A 6,607-nucleotide genomic window follows, 5' to 3' on the forward strand; every position below is an offset into this window, starting at 1 on the left:
AGACCCTTGTTTTTTGGTTGACCTGAATAAAGCCCACCTTGCACTAAACAAAATTTGTGTTGATACATGGAGAGATGTAAATAGTCTTTATCAACCTTTCTGAACCATTTTATTAACATGAAGACTAGGTTTCATTTGTGTAATTTATATCACTGAATGTTTATAGTATAAATTGTTGTATTCAAGTCAGTTTTCCACTATTTTCTGCCATATCTTCACATATTTTCTCTGTTCCTGAGGTTTTTGAAGAAAAGGGTAGTGACACACAGAGTGACCAGTGTTAGTGGGCGTGGTGGTGATGGGCTGATGGTTTGAACTAGATAGTCTTAGTGGTTTCTCTTGTCCTTAATGATTCTGTGACTCTATGAGAAGCTTTGTGAACCTTTTCTTTCTCAGAATCTGTAGACGCATCCTGGCAGTGCATGCCATTCCTCTCAGTAATTGGGGTGTTCTGCTACATTTGGATTCTAAGTAGCTTGTTTTTATAAGTAGAAAGTAGAAATCTAGTTTGTAACCGGAAGCAAGGAGGAATGCTGGTTAGTACTCATTTACTATGGAAGCGATCTGCCTCCGGGGTGAGGACCAGTCAGTCCGTTATTGTGCATTTTGTTCATATGACTTAGAAACTTGCTAAAGAAACACTGTGGATCTCAGTGATATTCTCCATTCAGCAGTTCTGTATTAAGGCAGTGAGTACTATGGCAGATCCTGTGACGTCTACACTCAGTATTTGGAAGCTGTGACTGATGATGATATTGTGTTACAAAAGTGTACTTCAGAGGAGCTATGATCTACAAATAGCGTTTCTTCAAAGAAGTGCCGGTCATTTTTCTTTGTGCCTTAAAATCTGTGTTCACACTAAACTAATCTTTACCATATTCTTTAAAAAGTAATGAATAAAATATTCATTTTTCATCCTAGAGTCTCACACTTTCAACTGTGTCCTCAGCTGTAAACTAAGTCTTAATTGCCTGGCGTACAAGCTGAGAGCCATTTAAAGAGAAATTAGGAACTCATTATCTGCTAACTTCCCTCTGTTTGTTATGTTTGCAAATTTATCTTCCTGTGTTGTTAGTTTTGTCTGTTTTAATTTAACCTTTCATTATTAGTGGTGTTGAACTGCTGTCTAGGTGCATCAATAGCCAGTTAAGTTTTCCTAAATGAGTATGTATCTGTTTTGCCTCATGTTTATGTTGCAATCAGAATTCTGAGAAGAAATTGTTATTCTAGTAAACTGTTACATGAAGATGATATAAATTGGTCAAAATATTATTAGAACATGAGGGGACTTCCTTATTCCTTAGAGTACAGACTGAAAGTAATGGCTTTTTACCTCCAAACTCTGTCTTGTCATCCTTTCAGCTGTGGTTATAATTAATATCAGTGTTATTACCTCAGCTTAGCGCACTGGAGACAGACTGAGTGCCGATGAATCTGAACTCTTAATTAAGATTACAGTGTTACCTGTCTGTATGGAATATGTTTGAACTTCTCCTGTCTTGCAGGTGTGGATATCTTTTCTCTTCTGTGGAACACCTGAAATGCTGAAATCAAGTACTAGAGGTATGTAAGGTTAATATGTAAAAGTATGAGTTTGTCTGTATGAAGTTCCAAAGTTCAGCTAGTCCACTATCCTATGTCTAACAGCTGCCTGTAGCAAATGCTTAGGAAACATCAAACAAGAGAAACTTGCAGTGTACATTTCATGAGGTACCCTTCCACCCTTCAGAAAGCTGCAGTTCAGTGCCTGGCTCAACCATAATTAGTTCCCTGTGTTGATCAGCCTTTGCATATGTCCTAAGTCTTTTTCAACTTCTGTAAATTATACTGAGCATGAAATCCTATGGCAAATGAATTGCAAATTGTTTGAAGATACGAGGATGTGTTTTTTAGTTCATTTTTAATTTTCTATCCAATATCTTTGTGACATACATTTGTTCTTTCATAAAAAAGATATAAACCAGTGATTAATTTATATAACAACCAGAATTAGTCATCCTCAAGGTAGGATAGTCGAAATAAAATGAAACTTGCTCATTGAGTGTTGCTTACTGGACAGGAAAGTGATATAGGAGATATGGGTATCTGGTACCTGGTCCTGCTTTTGGGAGGTGTTTTTAGTTCTCTGTAACATTTAAAAACTGAGAAGGTCTCTGCTGAGAGGTGCTCAGTTTATCCGCAGTGCTAAAAAATCTACGCTGCTGTAAGTATCAAGCTGCTGCTGTATGGACCCTGTTATGTGAATTTCTGCATAGCTCTGTGTGTAGAATGTAAATGACCTAATATTAATTTGTTGTATACACACAAAGACGCTGTATGGAAAATGAGTGGCTATTGTGTATGGTCAGATTTAATTATTTTTTCCCAGTTAATTTTTATCTTTTATAAAGCCACAATAAAACTGATGCCTCCTTTACAGTATGTGAGATGAAATACCTGTAAAAGGATAAGATAGGAGATATTCAGAATTTCAAGTCCTATGGTGTTAATGGAAATACAGTAAATGAATGATAATGTTCTTAATCATGGCTACCTAAATCTGCAAATCAAAGAGGTCTCTAAATTTTTTTCTCGGTGCTACAATTATATTCCTGACAATCTACACATGAACTGTGAAAACTTGAAGGTTGCCCCTAAAGTAACAGAGAGGTAATGGCTGTTTTAGTGAGGACCACATATACCCACATGGATAGACTGCAACAAGGGATCATGGCAGAGAGGTAAACAGAACCTACCCCCAGAACTGTGGCATTTGGTCAGTGTGGCAGCCCCCAGACACATTTTCCCCCCTGCCCTGCCTGTTTTTCCCCCTCTGATCAGGCAGGAGCTGTGCTTGTGCTGCTGTGGTGTGAGTGGAGCTGGGAGTGATGGCAGCCAACCTCCTTTCTGTATAAAAGCAGCTCCCCTTTGGGAGTGTGGCAACACAGGAGCACTGTGAGCAGAACTTACGAACAGAGAATGCTTGATAGATGGATGCCCTGGCACTTGTCAGGGAGTAGGGAGGGTCCTCTCCTCTGAGAACTCTGGGGTGCTGCTGCCTCTTATAATTACCATGGTGGGCATCAGTCACAGCAGCTAATCTGAGGCAGCAAACCAGAACAAGGAGATGCAGGCTCTCTGGGCTCATGTGGGCACCTGGGTGGACATCCTAGAGGAGGGGGGGGGAGTGGAAGGTGCAGTCTGTAATGTTGACTTTGGGGAGCTCTGATATCTGGAGTTCCCCTTGGGTGCTGAGGGAGGAGAGGGCTGTCATGGGTGCAGGTATGTCCATGTGTGCTGAGGGAGCTGACAGATGTTTGCTGAAGGTGCTCTCTGTCATCTTTGACAGGTCTTGGAGAACAGAAGAAAAGCCTGAAGACTGAAGAATGGCCAGTGTCACTACAGGAAGGGCAAGAAGGAGGATCTGGGGAACCAGAGGCCAATCGGTTGTACCTCTGTTCCTGGGAATGTGACAGAACAGCTTGTTCAGGATGCGTCTCCAAGTGATTGGAAGAGAAGGTTATCAGGAATAGTCAGCATGGATTCACCACGGGGAAACTGAGCTCAACCAATCTCATAGACTTCTATGATGGTGTCTCTGGCTTGGTAGATGGGGGAGAGCAGTGGGTATTGTCTATGTTGAACACAGCAAGGCTTTTGGTACAGTCTCCCGTGTCATCTTGATAACAAAGCTGTGAAAGTGTGGGATAGATGAGTGAACAGTGAGGTGGGCTGATAACTGGCTGAGCTCAGAGGCTGGTGATCGAAGATGGGCCACGAAGATGATCAGGGGGCTGGAGCACCTCTCCTATGAAAACAGGCTGAGGGAGCTGGGCTTGTTCAGCTTGAAGAAAAGAAGGCTGTGGGGTGACCTCATTGCAGCCTTTCAGTACCTGAAGGGTACCAATAATCAGAAGGGGGGAGTAAGCTCTTTGAAAGGGCAGATAATATTAGGACAATGGAAAATGGTTTTAAGTTGAAAGAGGGAAGATTTAGGTTGGATGTTTGGGTGAAGTTATTTACTAGGAGAGTGGTGAGGTACTGGAACAGGCTGCCTGTTGTATTAGGCATCAGCGAGATCTCGTGCTGTAACGCGATAGGTCTTCCCATGCTCAGTAATGCATATGTATTAGATGAAATAGGAGCCCTATATAAGGGACTCACGAGGTTAATTAAATGCCATTTTACCACCCACCACATTGGTGTAAGCAGTGCGTAACTTGGCCACGGGGCCGTCGGAAGCACATTACAAAGGACGTGATTCCTTAAGGTTACTTGATTAAGGTAACATTTGGTGCCCTCTCTGAGGCACGTCCTGGGGGTAGTGTGCGACGGCTAACTGCGTGGCGGACGCAAGTCCTACGGTTAGATCCCGTAGAAGCGCCTCGGTGGGCGGAAATTGAAGCAGCTGATGTTCTACCTGCGGAGAGTGGTGAGGTACTGGAACAGGCTGCCCAGGGAGTTTGTGGGTGCCCTGTCCCTGGAGGAGTTGAAGGCCAGGTTGGATGAGGCCCTGGGCAACCAGATCTAGTATATGTGGAAGTTTGGTGTCCCTGCAAGGCAGGAGGGTTGGGGCTTCATGACCCCTGAGGTCCCTCCCAACCTGGGCCATTCTGTGATCAGTGGCGCGGAGTCCAGTTGGAGGCCTGTAACTAGCAGTGTTCCCTTGGGGGTCAGAGATGGATCTGTTCTTGTTCAATATCTTCATTGATGACCTTGATGAGGAGTTAGTGTCCACTCTCACAAGAATAGCAATGATACAAAGCTGGGAGGAGTGGCTGACACACCTGATGGCTGTGATGCTGTTCAGGAAGACCTGGACAGGCTGGAGGGCTGGGCAGCGAGAAACCAGATGAGGTTTAACAGAAGCAAGCGTGGAGTCTTCACCTGGGAAGAAACAGTTTCAAGTATTGGTACAGGTTGGTGCATGACCTGCTGGAGAGGAGCTGTGTGCAGAAGGACCTAGGGGTCCTGGTGGATGAAAGGCTGGCCATGAGCCAGCAGTATGCCCTTGTGGCCAAGAGTGCCAATGGAATCCTGCGGTACATTAAAAGGAGCACAGCCAGCCAGTTGAGAGGTGATCCTTCCCCTCTACTCTGCCCTGGGGGCCTCACCTGGAGTACTGCATCCAGATCTGGGTTTCCCAGTACAAAACAGACAGGGGTCTCCTGGAAAGAGTCTGGATGAAGGTAGAAGTGAAGGTAGAAGTTCACCTCCCTTGTGAGTGTGTCTGTTCAGCCTTGACAAAAGATGACTGAGAGGGCATCTGATTAATGTTTATAAATATCTTAATTGTAGGAGACAAAGGGACGTGGCCAGTCTCTTTTTAGTGGTCTGTGGGAACAGGAGATGGGGAAATGGCTGTTAACTGGAGCACAGGAAGTTCTGTGCCAGTAAGTGAAAGATGGAGGGTGATGGAGCACTGGAACGGGCTAACCAGAGAGATTGTGGTGTCTCCTCTGGAGGTGTGCCTGTGCGGCCTGCTGTAGGAAGCCTGCTTTGGCAAGGGGTTTGGACTCTATGAACTCTAAGAGGTCCCTTCCAATGCCTATGATTCTGTGACTGCAGGCATCAGGTAAGACAGTGACATGTGTGAAGGTGTAAGGCTTTCTCCCTGGGTATGTTTAAAGTTTCTGAGACCAAATTGAGATCATTTTGGTTTTTGCAATAGAAGTATCCTGTGTATCCAATAATTTACATCATGTTTCCACATGCCTCTGTTAATAAAGTCTTCATGCACTTGAATAATCTTAAGCAGACTCCTATACTTGTAATCAATTATTATCAGCTTGAAGTAAATCTGCCTATACTAAGCCTGACATAGGGCTGCTTAACAATATCTGCTTCCTGTTGAAGTACTAGTGCTGAAGCTTAGAAGACTTTTCTGCACTGCAGTCCTTACCAACCAGTTCATGTCATTATGAATTATTATACTGGTTGAGAACTGGTTCGTAGTGGATGCCTGTCAGTGACTGACACCACTGCTTGCTGAAGCTGTGCTGAAACTGCCACTATTCAAATGCATAAGACTGAGATGTGCTGGACCATGTAGTGTTTGTCTTGACAAATGTGACTTTGAATGCTAAGCAGAGGACCACGTAGTAGTACAAATTATCTCTATACAGTGAAGGTTTTGTCTTTCTGTGTTTTGATAGGACTGTATGCTGTTTGGGGCATGATGGAATTTTGGCATTTCCTCTATGTTGCCTTCACATGTGCTGTGGTAGTTATGGACCTACACGATTGTGAAACAAGGGGGATTTTTACTTGGAGACTTGGACCTGATATTCATTATAGATAATTTGCTCATTCTGTGTATTGTGCAGCTTTTTTCTTTGCAAATTAGTCTTGAAATAGAAGTAATTTATCTCAGTATGCCCTGAGGTCAGCATACAAATGACTTTAAAGACACAGTATCTATATTTTGAGTCCACATAGTGTGCTGAATATATCCTTACAGCACCTTTCATCCTAAGAATCATTCAGATCTTCTCAGAGAGGAATGCCCTTAAAGCAGTGGTGTTAAGAGAGAATATTGGTTTGGTACAGGTTGTTTAAACTTAGTGGCCTGCCAAAGAATTCCTGGGCAGTATTACTTCTTGAAATGCAGCTCGGTGCCCCGCAATGC

General features: G+C 43.5%; 1 protein-coding gene across 8 annotated transcripts in view; it reads left to right on the forward strand.

The window, feature by feature from the left end:
* Positions 1 to 5,633, forward strand: part of LOC140253805 (protein FAM13A-like) — a 32,111-nt gene extending 26,478 nt beyond the window's left edge. For 2 of the 8 annotated variants that reach the window (XR_011903999.1, XR_011903998.1), the window contains exons 12-13: positions 1,506 to 1,563; positions 3,329 to 5,633. The gene's annotated coding sequence lies outside the window, so the exon portion shown is untranslated. Of the gene's footprint in view, positions 1 to 1,505; positions 1,564 to 2,626; positions 2,721 to 3,328 lie in introns of all 8 variants that reach the window. The other 6 variants (XR_011903989.1, XR_011903990.1, XR_011903992.1 and 3 more) reach the window with 4 other exon arrangements.
* Positions 5,634 to 6,607: the final 974 nt, after the last annotated feature.

The sequence above is a fragment of the Excalfactoria chinensis genome, chromosome 6 (genome assembly GCF_039878825.1).
Source record: "Excalfactoria chinensis isolate bCotChi1 chromosome 6, bCotChi1.hap2, whole genome shotgun sequence".
Classification (NCBI taxonomy): Eukaryota; Metazoa; Chordata; class Aves; order Galliformes; family Phasianidae; genus Excalfactoria; species Excalfactoria chinensis.